Source organism: Meriones unguiculatus, chromosome 21 (assembly GCF_030254825.1).
Source record: "Meriones unguiculatus strain TT.TT164.6M chromosome 21, Bangor_MerUng_6.1, whole genome shotgun sequence".
In the NCBI taxonomy this organism is placed as follows: domain Eukaryota; kingdom Metazoa; phylum Chordata; class Mammalia; order Rodentia; family Muridae; genus Meriones; species Meriones unguiculatus.
Window position 1 is genome coordinate 20,707,158 of NC_083368.1, and position 16,861 is coordinate 20,724,018.

The 16,861-nt window shown below is 41.3% G+C and overlaps 1 protein-coding gene and 1 non-coding gene across 11 annotated transcripts in view; one reads left to right on the forward strand and one right to left on the reverse strand.

Moving 5' to 3' along the window:
* Positions 1–16,861, reverse strand: part of Magi2 (membrane associated guanylate kinase, WW and PDZ domain containing 2) — a 1,408,809-nt gene that overhangs the window by 553,664 nt on the left and 838,284 nt on the right. The gene's annotated exons all lie outside the window — the stretch shown is intronic.
* On the forward strand, positions 10,570–10,696 carry LOC132649819 (small nucleolar RNA SNORA17). The gene has a single exon (XR_009588329.1). It is a non-coding gene; the product is annotated as a small nucleolar RNA SNORA17 (small nucleolar RNA).

Below are 16,861 nucleotides of genomic sequence, written 5' to 3' on the forward strand. Positions count from 1 at the left end.
TTTGCTTTCTGAAACCATCCAGACTGTTTTCTGTTCCTTGATGTACACTGGGGTGTGTTTCCTAACTTTACATGCCACTGAATTTTGAGGTAACTAACTTTAGAGTTTCTTCTTTAGGTATATCTTCTTCAGTTTCCGCAATTCATCTTCAGAGACTCTGGGTCAGAACTGACTCAAGCTTTGGCTACTCATATTGTTTTTTAAATTTTTGGCAAATGACCCAACCTTTATCTCAATAGCATTCTTATAATTTTTAAAAGTTTCACTATAAAATGATTCTCATTGCTTCTTCTTTTTTTGAAGCTAATGTTTTTTTTCTTATGACATTTTCTGTATTTGTACAGCTTCCCCCTGCCTCTTTATTTGTTCTCAATTCTGCTGAATTTCTTTTGTATCACATTTTGGTTTCCGTCTTTTAAGTTTGAGGGTTGATTAAATTAATGAGCCTTGATGTGCTTTCAACTTAGATAAAAAAAAACAAAAAAACTGTTGGCTCCATGTTGTGAGTGGATATGGTTTGTCAATAGTTCTTGTTGGACCTTGCCTGAAACAAGAGTTGCGTGTTTACTGGAAGAGGTGGCTATCCTAAGTACCACAAGCAATTGGTCTTCCAGTTGCCTATGTGTAGAGTTTAAGTCTAGCTTTAGTTGTCTTGGGTTGAAGTGGAGCCTTCTCCTTCATTCTATGTTCAGGTTGGCTCTAAGCCCTGCCCACTGCAATGCCTATTGCTAGGCTCTAGTTTCTGAGATGAAAGTTCTCCAGTAATTGTCAATTGACAATTGTCTACATTAAGGAAGAAAAAAAAGTATTTGATGAGAGAGATGGAAAATGGTCCTAGCTGGTGAATTTTTAGACTGTTCATAACTCTGTTTGAACTCCGTGGTTCACCCCACCTTTAATAGTCCTGGAATTTCCCATTTTCATGACTTTTCAGTGTTCTGGGGAGGGGAGCAAGAGGAGGCTGCTGACTCGTTCCTAACCAACACTGAAGCATTTCTAGAAGCAGGCTTTCACATTTTAATACTGTTGACCTTGATATTGTCAACTAGAAACACTATTACATTTCCTGTTGGGCTCATCATTTCTCATTTTCCCTTTTTACATAGGTTTCTATGTTTTCCCATTTACATTGTCATTTCAGTAGTGTTTGAAGAATATGAAGAAATTTACGTGTGTCTTCACTGTATCAAACTAACTGTAAGACTTTTACTTCTTATACAGGGAAAAATGCTGCTGGTAAGGCTGGTACTGTAGATGATTAAAAGCTACTTACTGGATGCTTGACTTGCTGAATGTATGTGAATCCCGACACTGAGGAAATGCTAGCATACATCATCAAGCAATCGGCATCCACCATACCTTTCTGAGATAGGAAACATTCTGGCCCACTCTGAATTTCTTCTAAAGTAGAATGATAGTCTTTGCCATCAGCAGAGAGTGATAAACATGATTTACAATGAAGTGTTATGAAACATGCTGATGATAAGGCAGTATTGAATTGAACTTCAAATACAGCATTAGGCATTGCCAACTTGTTAAAATGGAATCATTTGTCTGCAGCGAATGGCTATCAACTCAAACAATCAGCTTTAGTAAATAGATTAAGTCCTATCTTCAAAAAAATTTCAACATTATACTTAAATTCTGCTTTCTCTGTAATGCCATCTCCATGAGTTCTCAGTCAGAAATGGCCTCACCTCCTTTCCTATAAGCATTTTCTTTCTATCACTACAGCTTACGATTTTCAATTTGTGCTGGGTGAAAAATACATCCCCAAGGAGTCTCTTCTCCAGTGAAGGTAATAGCGTAGGGTTATTAAATATTTCAGCCCCATAAAAATATTAAAGAAACCACAACCAACTGTCACTATCAATCATTCTGTTTTACTTATTTTTTATGTACAGATGTTTTGCCTATATATGCCTCATGTACATGCCAGGGGCTAGCAATGTCAGAAAAGGGTCTGAGATACCCTGGGAATGAAGATCATTGTGAACTGCTCTGTAGGATGCTGGGATCCAAACCTCTGAAAGAGCAGCCAGTGCTCTTCACTGTCGAGCCAGCTCTCCAGCCTCTCATTTTGCAGTAGATACTGAACTCAGGATGTAGCCCTGCAGGATCATGGCTGTCTAGCCTACCTAATGCTATGGGATCAATTTCAAGAATGGAAATAATAAATTAATTAACTAATTAATTAATATTGCTAGTAGCTAGAAGAAACTGAAAAGGAACAAGATAAATATTAAATTATTAGATTATAGTCCAAAGACTGAAAGAAATATCCCCATTTAATTTAAGAACACTCAAATCACTCATACAGGATTCCAGCAATTTATGCTTATATAACTCCCTCAAGGATATGACATTCAATACCCATTTCTCTTAAGAATGGACTGCGCAAACTTTCTTGATGATTCCAGGATGGAAGGACTGGAGGAGATGAAAACGGGCATACCGTTGCAGTGGAGAAAACTGGCTAACACATCATCACACATAATGTAGGTCATACACACACAGCTGTAGGTCGTGCTGCTCTTTATACCTTTGCTATGAGGTGATGGGAACAGAAATTACAGTCTTGTTCCTCAGAGCCACAACCCTATCCAGTCATGAAAAACCACCAAATAAATCCAGTTTGAGTCATTCTACAGGATTCCTTGAGTAGTAGTAGATTTCAATTCTTTCGGTAATTAAAAAAAGAAGATTTGGGTCCTTCAAGCTCGTAGATAACATCCAAGCATGAAGTGACAGAATGAAGGATGAATGGGAAGGAGGTGAAGAATGGCTGCCTTATGTGATGGGTGACAGAAGAAAAAAACAGTAGCAAGGAAAGAAAGGGACCTTTGGAAAACAGAACAGAAACAGGGTGAGCTCAGAATCCTTTTTTGAAGGGTCAGCTTCGGTTGAGGTGGGGTCTCCTGTCAGTGTAACGGCCGCTTCAGAGGGTGTAAACCCTGGATCAGTTGAAAGAGGAAACCTTAAGAAACCCACTCTACTTTCACTAGCAGATAATTTTTTTGGTTAATTTTTTTGCAATATATTTTGATGATATTTTCCCCACCTCTATCTTTTCCCAGATTCTCCCCACCTCTCTATCTGCCAAACTTTATTCTCTTACTCTCTCCCTACCTACCTCCCCACCTCTTTCAAAATAACAAAACAAAAATGAAAATTAAAAAAAAAAACAATAAGATGAAACTACTAAAACAAAAATCCCACAAAACAACAACAATAAAACAAATAAACAAGGAGTTCGTTTTGTGTTGGCCATGTGTTGCTGAACACGGAGCCCTCCCTGAGTGTGGTTAGTTTACCTAAGAGCACTCCACTGGAAAAACTGACCTATCCTTTCCCAGCAAGCACCAGTTGCAAATAGCTGTGACTTTGTGTTTTCGTCTCCTTCTCAGGGTTAGGACTTTTTCTGCTAAGTGACTGAGAACTTGAGACTAGATAAGGGACCCAACACCCTCCCTTGATATCACTGGACTATGTGCACATCAGTGGCACACATAAAGTCACACACATAAACATAAAATATTTCAAAACATATATATTTTTTTTAAGAAGAAGGGAAAGCTTGCTGGGCAGGGGCTCATCGCCCTCCCTGAGAACATGCCTAGACCTTCCCACATGATGGCTTTACCCTTGAGCTATGAACCAAATGAAACCTTTCTCCTTAAATTGCTCTTGTTATAGCATTTTTATCATGGGACCAGAAAAAATAACTAATAAAGGGCTTTGACAAAATCAAACAACTTTTCTCATAAAAACCCCTAAAGAAACTAGGAATAGAAGGAATGTAAGAAGAGTATGTGTAACAGAACTACAGACAACATTTTGCTAAGTTAGGGACACTAACCAGAAATGAGACAAGGGTGTCTACTCTTTCTTATTTACAAGAGGTCTTTATGCCTTCAGTAGAGCAATGAGGCAGGAGACAGAAATAAAAGGAATACACATGAGAGCAAAAAAATCAAACTATCCCTATTAGCAAATTATATGATTTTGCACATAATAGACTGTAAACATTCCAGCAGACAACTCCAATATCTGATGCACATTTTCAACAATGAATAATGGTACAAAAATCAATATCCCTAAGTTAATAGCTTTTTATTTACCAATAATGAACATTCTCTGGCAGAGAAACACTTAAAGAAATGCTCAACCTCATTAGCCATCAGCGAAATGAAAATCAAAACGACCCTGAGATTTCACCTAACACCCATCAGAATGGCCAAGATCAAAAACTAAAGTGACAGCACATGCTGGAGAGGTTGTGGAGAAAGGGGAACTCTCCTCCACTGCTGGTGGGAATGTAAACTTGCACAACCACTCTGGAAATCAATCTGGCGCTTTCTCAGACAACTAGGAATAGTGCTTCCTCAAGATCCAGCCATGCCACTCCTAGGCATATATCCAAAAGAGGCTCAAGTACACAAAAAGGACATTTGCTCAACCATGTTTGTAGCAGCTTTATTTGTAATAGACAGAAGCTGGAAACAACCCAGATGCCCCTCAACTGAAGAATGGATGTAGAAATTGTGGAACATCTACACAATGGAGTACTACTCTGCAATGAAAAATAAGGAAATCATGAAATTTTCAGGTAAATGGTGGGAACTGGAGAGGATGATCCTGAGTGAGCTGTCCCAGAAGCAGAAAGACACACATGGTATGTACTCACTCATACAGACATATAATATAGGATAAACCTACTAAGATCTGTACATCTAAAGAAACTAATCAAGAGGGAGGACCCTGACTAAAATGCTCAATCCCCATCCAGAAAGGCAAAGTGGATGGACATCAGAAGAAAAAGAAAACAGAAAACAACTCTTTCTTATTTACAAGAGGTCTTTATGCCTCTTGAAAACAAGTTAGGAACCTGCCACAGAGGGCCTCTGAAAGGCTCTGCCCTGCAGACTATCAAAGCAGATGTTGATATGGCCAAATGTTGGGCAGAGTGCATGGAATCTTATATAAGAAGTGGGAAATAATAAGATCTGAAGAGGACAGGAACCCCACAAGGAGAGCAACAGAACCAGAAAATTTGAACACAAGGGTCTTTCCAGAGTCTCATACTCCAACCAAGTACCATGCATGGAGATAACCTAGAACTCCTGCACAGATGTAGCCCATGGCAGTTCTGCCACAGTGTCCATGTGGCTTCCATAGTAATGGGAACAGGGACTGCCTCTGACATGAACTGATTGGCCTGCTCTTTGATCACCTCTCCCTGAGGGGGGAGCAGCCTTACCAGGCCACAGAGGAAGACAATGGAGCCACTCCTGATGAGATCTGATAGATTAAGATCAGAAGGAAGGAGAGGGGGACTTCCCCTATCAGTGGACTTGGGGAAGGGCAGGCGTGAAGAAGGGGGAAGGAAGGTGGGATTGGGAGGGGAGGTGGAAGGGGTTTATGGGGGGATACAAAGTGAATAAAGTGTAATTAATAAAAGTTAAAAAAATAATGAACATTCTGAGAAGAAATTAGATAAATAAGACCATTCAAAATAACTTCAAATAGCCCAACAGAACAAGGAATAAACCTAAGCAAGAAAGTGAAGGAGTTCAGATACTGAAGAAAGAAACTGAAGATGACCGGACGATTAGAAATATCTTCTATATGCTCACTGATTGGCAAACTGAGATAACGAAAATGGCTACATTATCAAAAGTAATCTATAAATTGAATGCAATGAAAAAAAATCTTAAAATCATATGGAACCACATATGGCCTTGGTTGGCCAAAGTAATCCAGATGTTAAAAAGGGAGAAGTTATCACAGTGCCTTATTTGAAGAGACACTTCAGAGACATGGTGACCAAAACAGCAATGTACTTGTACAAAAATGGGCACATAGATCAATGAAATAGGATGATAAGGATTGTAATAGAACCAGGAGTTGAGTCCACACAGCCCTCTAGCTTATAAAACTTACCCAGGGTTTCATAAGAACATTTTCATACATGTACATAATGTACTTTGAGCATAATCCTATACCTTACTATTGAAAAAAGGTCCTTTCTAACAATTGGTGCATAAAACATAAAGAAAATCAGGGGACAGGATCACCACATGCAGAGCAACAGAGCCAACTAAACTGGACCAGGAGCTGGGGAGAGAGTGCTTGCAGATGCTGAAGCACCAATCAAGGACCATGCATAGACTGGACCTAGGCCCTCTCTCTATATGTACCAGATGAGCAGCTTGGTCTTCATGTGAATACCCTGGTAAGGGGAGCAGGGAGTGACTCTGATGTGTACTCTGTTGCCTGCTTGTCATTCAGTCACTTCCCCTGAGGCAGGGCTTCCTGGCTAAGCCACCTTGGAAAAGGATGTGCTCAGTCCTGATGCAAGTTGATATGCTGGGGGTGGGTTGGTGAAGAGGGCTCCCCTTTTCTGAGGGGTAGGACAGGAGGGATAGGGGGAAGAGGGTGGGACCAAGAGATGGAAGGGGGTCTACTATTAACATGTAACATGAAGAAAGGAAGAAAGAAAGAAAGAAAGAAAGAAAGAAAGAAAGAAAGAAAGAAAACAAAATCAAGGGAAAGGAAGAGAAGAGCAGAAGGAGATAAGAGCAAGGGTGAAGAAAAAGGGTATGAATATGCTCAAAGTATGTGCTATACTTGAAAGAAATTGTCTTTAGGAAACCCCAAACTGTGCTATTAATATGTGGACTAATAGTACATATTATATCATAAATAAAATAGAAAAAGGCAGTTTGTCAGACGAGTCGTTGTAGTTTAAGGAGACATCATAATTCAACATAGTGGGGTAACCTGTGTGATGTTCTGGAATAGAGGAAGGACATTGGGTCCTTGAATCACGTATGTGTCAACACATGCTCCTTAGTGGTAACACACCATTCATAATATCCTAACAGGAAGACTGACTCTAAGCATTCATGTAGGTGTAACATTTTTGTAAGCTCTTTATTCTAGATACAACATATACATTAAAGCTACCACAGCAGTAGGATAAAGGCACCATTTTGAATCCAGAAGGAGCAACTTAAAAACAAACAAAACAATATGCCATTATACAACACATCTTCTTTTTCATTTTGCTGTAGGAAAAAAAAAGAACATTTCAAGATCAGTTAATTAGTGTTTGGGACACACGAATATTCTGGGTTATAGGCACACGGGGTTGTTCTGATACTCACTATATGCTTCTTTCCTCTAGGAACTAACAATTAAAAGGGTGGTTGTGTTTGAATTTATTATTCTGACATTCCTGTCAAGGCTGGTGTACAGAGCTGAAAGCTGGCGTCTTGGTGTGCTGAATGTTTCAACTTGAAGGAAACTATGACATCAGAAGAAACATCTGTCTGGCCTTCTCCTTCCTCCTTCTTTTTCCCTGAGAAGCATCATAGACACCAGAAGCCCCTTCCCATACAGAAAGCCATAAGACCTAGAGAGATGTCTCATCTTCCCACAGGAGGCATCAGGAGAACAGGAGCCTAGGAAGGGAGTGCTGCACAGAGGGCTCATGAAGCAGCTGAGGAAAGGCCTGTTTAAGCTCCCTTCAGCTTCTTCCCTCCCCTTCCCCCCCACCCAGTCACATTTCTCCACAACTATCCACTTCTTAAATTGGACATGGTTTAAACGTATCTTCATTTCTGAAGTCCTCCATGCCATGACAACATTGTTAAATAAATTTGCTGTGTTTTCCTCCTTTTAATCTTCTTTTCCACCATGTACTTAATGCTATATTTTCCACATAGCAGACTTCAAAGTTATTTAGTATGTAATTCGTTTGTATCATTTAATCCAATAAAGATAGAAAGTAAATGAAATGTGAAAAGTACACAGTTACTATAACCTGAAGTAAACAATTTAGAAGGCAACTTGCATTAACTGATGCAATGTAAATGATTAAACAATAAAAATGATTGTAAACCTGAGAAGGAACAAGCACATCTCTGTCCAAAATGAAAACCATGACCACAACAGGTGATGAGTTTGACAGATTTGGCATTTTCAGGAACATGAACTGTTATGGATGAGAAACAGAAAACAGCATAATGATTTAGCTGAAATTTTTTTGAAGAGAACAGTTGCTCCATAGAAATTTTTCCTTACTCTGTAATAAAATATAACTTTATAATACTTTTTCTCTAGAAGAATTACATTTAATTTTTAAAGAAACTTGACTATATTATAAACTTTTTATCTTACTTAGAAATCTATTAGAAACTTATTTAGAAATCTCTGTCCTTATTTTAGGATTCATTGACAAAACAATTACTGATTATGCATAAAAGACCAAAGAAAATACTTTCAATTATATACCGTAAGGGTGATATAGTATATTAGCTTTCATTTCACACATTGAAAATTTGGTGGAATGAAAGTGCATTTGTTTGAATGGTCATAGAAAATTATTAAAAATAATATGGAGTTTTGTTTATGATGATGATTAAAAACTCCAACTCAATAGACATCAAGAAAAAAGATTCTAAGAAGAAAAGACCATAAGAAAGGAAGGAAGGAGGTTTCTGTTTTGGTTGTATGGCTTAGGTTTTGAAGGAGTATGTCATGAAATGAAAATATTATATAGAATATAGATAAAGAACGTGGACATCACATAAAGTAGATGGGAACTCATAGAGTTATGCTAATATAATCAATACCCTATTGCCATGGATGAGAACATTCATGCAGAAAGTGGCAAAATAGAGACAAATGGATGGAGCTCAGACCTGGGGAAAGCAGGGGCAGGAGGACAGAAGGCCTGCAGAGAAAAAAGGTGGTGGTGGGGCTCTCTGAGTCAAGCTGCAGACCTAAATCAGAATAGGTTTCTGGGAGGATGCAAGGGGGACTCTAGCTAAGACTTCTACTAGCAGGGGCCGTGGAGACTGAAGAGGACACCCTTTATCTAGAAAATACTTCTAGTGGATGGACTTCACCAACCCTCCCACTAAAACCTCAATCTGAACCTTACCCTATCTACAAGATCTTCAGGGACAAAGATAAAACAGATAGAGCAGAGATTGAGGGAATGTCCAACTAATGCCTGGTCCAACCCTAAGACCCATCCCATTGAAGAAAGCCAACCCTTATCACAAAACAAAGAGAAACTTTTTTCCCTTTGTTTTTTGGAGACAGGGTTTCTCTGTGTAGCTTTGGCTCACTATGTAGGCCAGGCTGGCCTCAGATTCATAGGGATCCACCTGCCTCTGCCTCACCAGTGCTGGGATTAAAGGTTGTCATCAGCCCCACCAGACTGAGAAATTTAAAACCAAATTAAATTAAAAAGGTTGAAGAAATTAGGGGAAAAATAAAATCATCCACATACTCATATAGAAAGAGGACAGTGAAAGAAAGAAGGGCTGTCTAAATTGCAATGCATTGTCACTCTGCTTTCTGGGGCACTTGGGGGTTAGCACCTTTTATTCTTCCACTTGAAATGCTAATTAGATTATTGCCACTGTTCAGGTCTCTCACTGGGGAGGAGGCTTTCTCTCTCCAGGTGGGCTGGAAGCCCAAACAAAGCAAAATGTCTCCAGTCTTCCAAAGAAAAGTCTCCTTTCCAACCCTGCCTCTCGCTCCTTGAAGATTTCTTATGTAGCTCCTGGAGGCTTCTCCTGTTATCTTTTTGTTTCTTTACAGGTCCTGAATCCTTAGCAGGGTTCCACTCAAAGCCTTCTGCTAATCAGCTCGGTCTCAGCTCCATGGCTAGAGACATTATGAAACTTTCCTCAGGCACACTCATCCTTTGTTTTAAACTAGAAGCTGCACAAAAATCACCAGTACTGATCGGATCTACAGCCCTGATCGGATCCGGTCAGCCCTGTCGTAAATACCTGATCTTCAAGTCAGTTTGGAATTTCCTGCCATATGAGATATTGCCACAGTTAAAGGTGGGAGAACTATTAACTCATCCCGTGTCTGTTCTGAGGAGTGGGGGTTATAGGCTTTGGATGAAAGGTCAGGAGCTATTCAGGAGAAGGATTGGGGCCATTTGGCCCAGTTTCCAAACAAAGCCCATCTCACCAGCACCAGCCGGTGATTTTTCTCTCCATTTAGTAGAGATCTCTGCTTGTTCTCTTCCTTATCTCTGCCCTCACAGATGGCTAATGTCAGGAACTTTTACATTCCTCGGCTCTCTGGAGAAGCACTAAGAGGCTTTAATTAACATGGGCCTAAAACTTGAAAATATAAGTTATAAGGCAATTAAAAGAAACATAGGTTACAAAGTTAGTCTGATTCTTTCAAAAGTGCATCACGCTTTGCATCCGACCAGGGAACAAAGACTAAATACTGAACATAAATGCTGGCCTTTATAGACCTGAAGTTGGTGCCAGAGGAATCATTAATAGGCTTCCTTGACTTGTTTTAGCCACCACCTGTCTGCCTTCCCTCAAGTCACTGCACTTTGCTTTACTATGTCTCATCTCTAATGTAGCTCATTGTCCTTTGATGAGGACACCATATCATATACCTGGAATTCAAAGCCACCTCTTATAGAACTGCCTATGGCCTAGATATCTATTGTAGCCTGGTAAGAAACCCTTGAACGGCTTCAACAGATGAGTCTTAAAGTATTCTCTAAGAATCCTCTTTGCCCCTAGAGACAGTGCAGGTGTGGCTGCTGTGTGTCAAGGGGCAGCAGAGAGGAGAGATGCTATGTCGAAGCTCAGTGTTCATTCAGAGCTGTGAACATCTGAATGATCACAAGTCTTACACTGCCTGACAACATGTGAGCCTGAGAGGACCACCTAGTCCAGATCCACAGGGCGTAGACAGTGAGCTAGCCTAAAAGTATCATCAGTCCAGCACCACACAGGCCCAGAAAGACCCCTAGGGCTGGGAGCAAGCCTGAGACTAGAAGAACCTAGCCTGGGACCACGGCCCCAGGGAGGAGTAAGCTCAAGACAGATGACCCTTGCACGGGGCCACGTGGCCTGGCCTGTGTAAGGACAAGCCAGTGATGACTACTTGCCTGGTAGCCTGGGGGGAGCACTGGGAACTAGCCTGGATGACCACCAGTTCAGTGCTGTGCAGGGGGGAGCAGACCATGCCTGAGAGGCCATAAATACGCAAGAGGAGCATAGCACTCACGAGATCACTCCTGAGATGATCCTAGACTCTCAGAGATGCTGGCTGCCACTACAGGAGCAGGTAAGCGGTGGAGAAATGGAAGAGAAAAAGAAACAGAAGGATGTTTGTACAATGAAGAGGGGCAAAAGTGGAGACTCAGGGGTAGTGAGGAAGAGCCTGATGTTAGTTGTCTGTGATGCCACCTGGGGCCATGGTGGAGTCCTCGCCTGTGCTGCCACCAGGGACCACATCTGGGTCTACGACCCTGTAGCAGCAGGGGTCTGTTGCCAGCAAAGGCCTGCCTGGTCTGATCTCTGATCTGGTCTATTGCCAGCGGACATATTGGTGTCTGAGGGCTGTGTGGAACTGGTCCCATGCCTCAGCTGGGCGTCCTGTGAGAGCTGGCCCTGGGGACATGAAGAAGGAGAGCCAACCCTGCCCTAACCAGATGCAGATCTCAGGAGAGCTGTTCTACCCCCACCCCCAAAACACACACATTGCAGGAGCTTCTGGTGAGGAAGCCCTAAGGGCATGAGAGTAGGCTGGGTCAGCCAGGCAGGGCAGAAGATCTCACCCTGGTGGTGTAGGTCTGGCTGACCGGCTCAGATACCTTGCAGGTACAGATCTAGGCCTTTGAATTGGCCCACCCCCAACATCTAACCCGTGGGTCAACTGCTGGATTGCATACAAAACTGCACGGTCTCCATGACACAGAGCAACAAAAGGATATCCTCGAGGAGTCCCAGTGAGGGTCCACAATGGATAGTGTAGCAGAAGCCAGACACCTAGAGCCAGACCAATGACTCATTGTAATGAACATTTGCAAACAAAGAAGTGTGGACAAAAGGGTGCACTGTGGAACACACTGTGACACGCTACAGCTTCCACATCGAGACCTTTTTTCTCTCTGTTAAGGATGGACCTAGAAAGGATGGAGGGTAGGTATGAGGTAAGGGGAACATGAATGGGATTGGGTTGCATGGTGTGAAATTCACAAGGAACCAATGAAAAGTTTTTTTTAAAAACAAATGAATCCTCCGGAGAAAAATGCTGTTAAAATAGTTGATTTAGAGCAGGAAGACTACAGAGATTTTCTTTTGAATCAGTTTCTAGCAAGTGTCTGAGTAGGGAAAGTGTCAGCCATGTTATTCTATACTGTTTTGAAATTATTTTAACTTAAAGCCATGGACATGTTCAGCCTGGCCTATCCACGTTTACTGAGTAGACAGAAATCCACAATTCCTCCCATTCCCAACCAAGTCATGAGAACACGAGTGACGATGCCAATAAGATTTCTAATCTGTTGCTAAGTAACCTAGTTATCAATTTAATATTTTAATTATATAGATAGGTAACTGGGGATACAAAATTATATGTAGATGATCTTTACAATAAAATTCTTTTAAAAATAAAAATAAAAAAAGAAACCCAGACAGAGATAGTAATGGCATTACTGACTAATGTTGTGATATCTAGGAAAGCATTTACTTAGAAACCATGTGACACAACAGTGGACCAGTGTGGGGACAGTGAGGAAATGCTACAGCTCTTCCATGACAACGGCACCCAGTGTGTCTTCGGCACAGAGAACAGAGCCATAACTTCTTGCCATGTTCTTTCTAACATTAAGTTGTTCCCTGATGCACTTAGAAGCACACACTCGCCCCCACGCTCTCAGGCACACACTGGTACTCACACTCACTCAGTCAACTGCCATTGGTGCCATTGCTTAGTCACTCATTTTTTCTAGTTACATAATGCTAAGAGGTGCCACAGGCATATAAGCATGACATACCACAACAGGCAGTGTGGGAACAATGTTCGCTTTTCAGGAGAAAGATCATTTCCCAGGCTGCTTCCTTAATAGAAGAGTCACAAATTGGTTGGCTAAAACTGTAGGGATAAGGGTGGTTTTTTTTGTTTGTTTGTTTGTTTGTTTGTTTTGTTTTGTTTTTTTACCCCCCTCAATGTTTACATGGTTTGGCATTTAGGATAAGCGAAATAGCCTCTTTTGAAACTGTAATTGACACCTTCAACGGGAGTCCTCTATAAGAAAAGTAGATTATCAGAACAATGCTTCCCCTAAAGCTCACCAAGTTTTAACTAGTGTCACTTCCCACTGGTGCTATTATCTTTGCATGCTTTCTTGAGGATCTTACTGTAAAGATGGAGCTGTAGCCATAGTCGCCCTAGAAAATACAATTTTAAAATAGTATACTTTATACTAAGCGTGTAAATATATATCTAGGTGGCATAAGAGCCTCTATATGGAAATGAGACCAAGCAGAAACACGTGCACTTGCATGCTGCCGAAGAAGTAGACAGTTGTGCAGAGGTGTGATTGGAGTCAGGGGCATGATCTAATTGTAAGACAGGGACATAAGAACACCTGTCTGTTGATACTCTGTATCCCGGTGTGTTCAGAGATAAGGACGCCTCCTTTATGAAATGTGTGACAGCGTATTTCATATGAAAGTCTTTGAATTATTTCAGGGGAAAGTCTGAAAATGTTTTCTAGGTTTATGATTTCTTACGTTAAGAGAGAAAGGGTAGAGGAGGAATCACTCTCACTTTCCCATTCATGTTTGTGCTGTTTTCTCAAATGCCAGGTGGTTGTAATTTTGAAGAGCATGCTCTGAACACTATCTGGTGCAAAAGAGTGCTTTCCTATTCAGTTAATAAAGCACATTATTATAAACAATAGCATGTAAGCAATAGCCCACAACAACCTTTGGCCATAGGGTATGCAGGACTTCTAAGAGCCATCAGAGAGTATTGCAGCAAAAAAGATTTGTGACTCATAAATATTATCCTTCTCCACACTGACAGATGCTTGTGAATGTGGGTTATGTAAAATGGCTGTGCTGTATAAATGAAGGGTACTGTGGCAACCAGCGTGTAGAGGAAGATAAAAGTTATGCTTGGAAAATGGAACACAGATATGAGTGGTGTGTGCTGGTGATGATGTCGTAAGCAATCCTGTTCTAGATCCTTGACAATGGAAGCCCTTGTTGTCTGTGATAGAACTGTGTGTGGAAGGAACCTGGTATCCAAGTGAGCCCTTGATAGGCAGCAACTGAGCCAGGAGCTCATGCATTGGATTGTTGCCTCAGCAAGAATTGGATGGTTATTGGGCTAAGAGTTACCTAGCACCGAGTTTTCGGGAAATGTTTGTCAGAGTGACTAGCATTATGTTAACAGCAACAACAATGAAGAGTGTTGGTGGAAAGATGAGTTTGGAACCCATAGTTCTGTTTTAGAAGATGAATGGATTGGTGAACACCTTATTTAATAAGACCCTGCCGTTAGCTTACCGGCTCTTCAGTATGCCTCAATGTGATGGCTAACCTTCATTTCTATCTTGATTGGAAGGAGAAGGCTGTGAGACATTGTTAAGGCATGCCTCTGGGTGTCTGTAGGTTTTCCAGAGAAGGTTACCAGTTCCTTCATTCATTCACTTCTTCTTACTCAGAAACATGCTCTTCCCCTCCTGCATTCTGTATGTTCAACATTTTGCCATCTCCATCACAAGGGACTGAAAAGTCTGAAATTATAAACTATAACAAACCCTTCCTTCCATGGTTTAATCTAGGAATATGTGTGCGTGTATTCATAACAACCCAAGTCTAAGAGTTTTAGCTTCCCTTAGCTTCCCAGCTGTTTTTGTTGGTTTTGCTTTTTGAGGCAGGGTCTTATGTAGCCAGGCTGGACTCAAAGTTGCTCTGCAGATGAGGTTGTACTTTATAACTCATGTTTGTTCCTCCTGCCTCAGCCTCCCAGTTGCTGGAATTACAGACATGTCCCACCAGGCCCAGATCCTTGCTTGTCAATGGTTGCATGAAGTTGCCCATAATTAGTTGCTATTTACATTTCCTAGATTTAAAATTCCGAGGTTCTTTCGTAAGTGGAAACTCAGAGGAAATGTCGGCTGCCCCTCTAGTCACTAGGAAGAATGAGGACAGAAATGGTTAGGGATTATTTATTCATAGCTCACTTTGAAATGACCGGCTAAAATACTTTCTAACAAAAAATATCTAAAATAAAATGCAGCCTTTTGGGAGGGTAAACATGCCTTTCTCTGTCACTCTTTAAAAATCAAAACTCTTCCCCGAATGAACAGAAAACACATGTCAGTGAGAGCCTCAGTCAGGGAACAGGGTGAGGAAGGTAAGGCTGGATCCATTCTGAATGCTGGAAGGAACAACCCCAAAGTCTAAGAGCCCCAGTCTAACTGCCCTGAAGGAAGCTGCAAATGAAGACTTGCCCTTGATATGTTTATAATTAGAATCTCTAATGAGCTGGACAGTACTGAGGTGAACAATCAGATCCTGGCAGGAAAGAATGTGACAATAACCTAAAGGTGAGTTTCATTTCTCTTGTCTATGCTAATTGAGTCCTTATGATGGAGAATTCGGTGGAAGCCAAATGGAGACAATTTCGCTTTCTGCACTGAGCCCAGGTGCCCTTACAAAATAAATCACACCAGTCCTTCCAAATAGCAGAGGTCACCAAGCACAGCTTAATAATAGGAAGCTTACATAATCCAGGTGTGATGGGAAAACAGCAAAACAAAACATAATAACAGTACTTAAGCATCGCTGGCCCAAATCAGTGGAGTGGCTTTGAAGTTAGCTCAGCCCCCCCCCCCCCCCCGAGAACATCTGGCTCCTTTGAAAAGATGTTTTCAATTAGAGCAGGAGCTAGTCTTGAGCAATGGGTACGAGACCAGAGGACTGAGGGAGAAAAGTCAGATGAGCACTCAGAAGGAAGACATGCTCCACACCCATATTACATTAAAAGGTCCTCATAGATCTTTGTGGGGCATAATTGTGGAGCTCATGGAACATGCTGGCAATGAAGACAAAATACAGTGTTTGGGGTCACAAAGAGCAATAGCCTAGATGTTCCACTGCTGCTCTGGGTGACTGAAGCAGGAGGCTGGGATTAAATTCTTCCCCGTGCTCACGGTTGAGGCAGCATGTTGAGAGAGTGTCAGGGCTTCTGTTAGCTCCAATACTGGTCTCCCATGAATGAGATGTTTTCATGTTCAAGGTTAACAGCATAGTTGTTTCCGTTTTGATTTTTAGGATGGAAAAAGGCACATTAACCCCCAATTCCCGAATCCATTTCTGTGTCTTTAAAATGGACCTAATGATGTGTGTTTCTCTCTGGATATTGTGAGATTTACATGCTACAGTAGATTTATAGTGAGACACTTTGGGTGAGCCTGAGCTCAGTTTTCTGCTGGAAGTTAAATATTTTAGGAAGAAGCAGATGGATGGGGAAACAGGCCAGTCCAGAAAGCATGTGCATGGAAGGTAAAGGAGCTTCCAGAAAGAGAACATCTGAGGAGTTACTTTGAGCTGGTCATGCTCTCAAATGTACTGCAGAAGAATGATGAGGTTTAATGGTTGGCATCTGCCACTCAAACCGACTTTAAGTCAAGTCCTGAGATCTGTGTTGGTAACATAGGAAGACAAGAGGAACCTGTGTACAATTTGAAAGGAGGCATTTGCTAAAACTTTTGTAATTCTTTGATACACAGCTCTTCTTAAAGACTTACCAAGCAGGAGAGAGGATTTTCATTTCCAACAAATATGGTACTTTTGTATATGGCGTTTTCGGGCCAATGGTGATTATACTCATGGCAGTACCCAGTGAAATCTACCTCAGAAAACAGTTACACATGGAAGTGACATGAGCATATGTACCCAGGATGACTGTGGTGCCTAATGAAAGGAATACATGGGTCAAGTGACAGTGTGTAGAAGATCCCACAATTCCTGTGCAGGATGGCAAGTGGCTGCTGGTG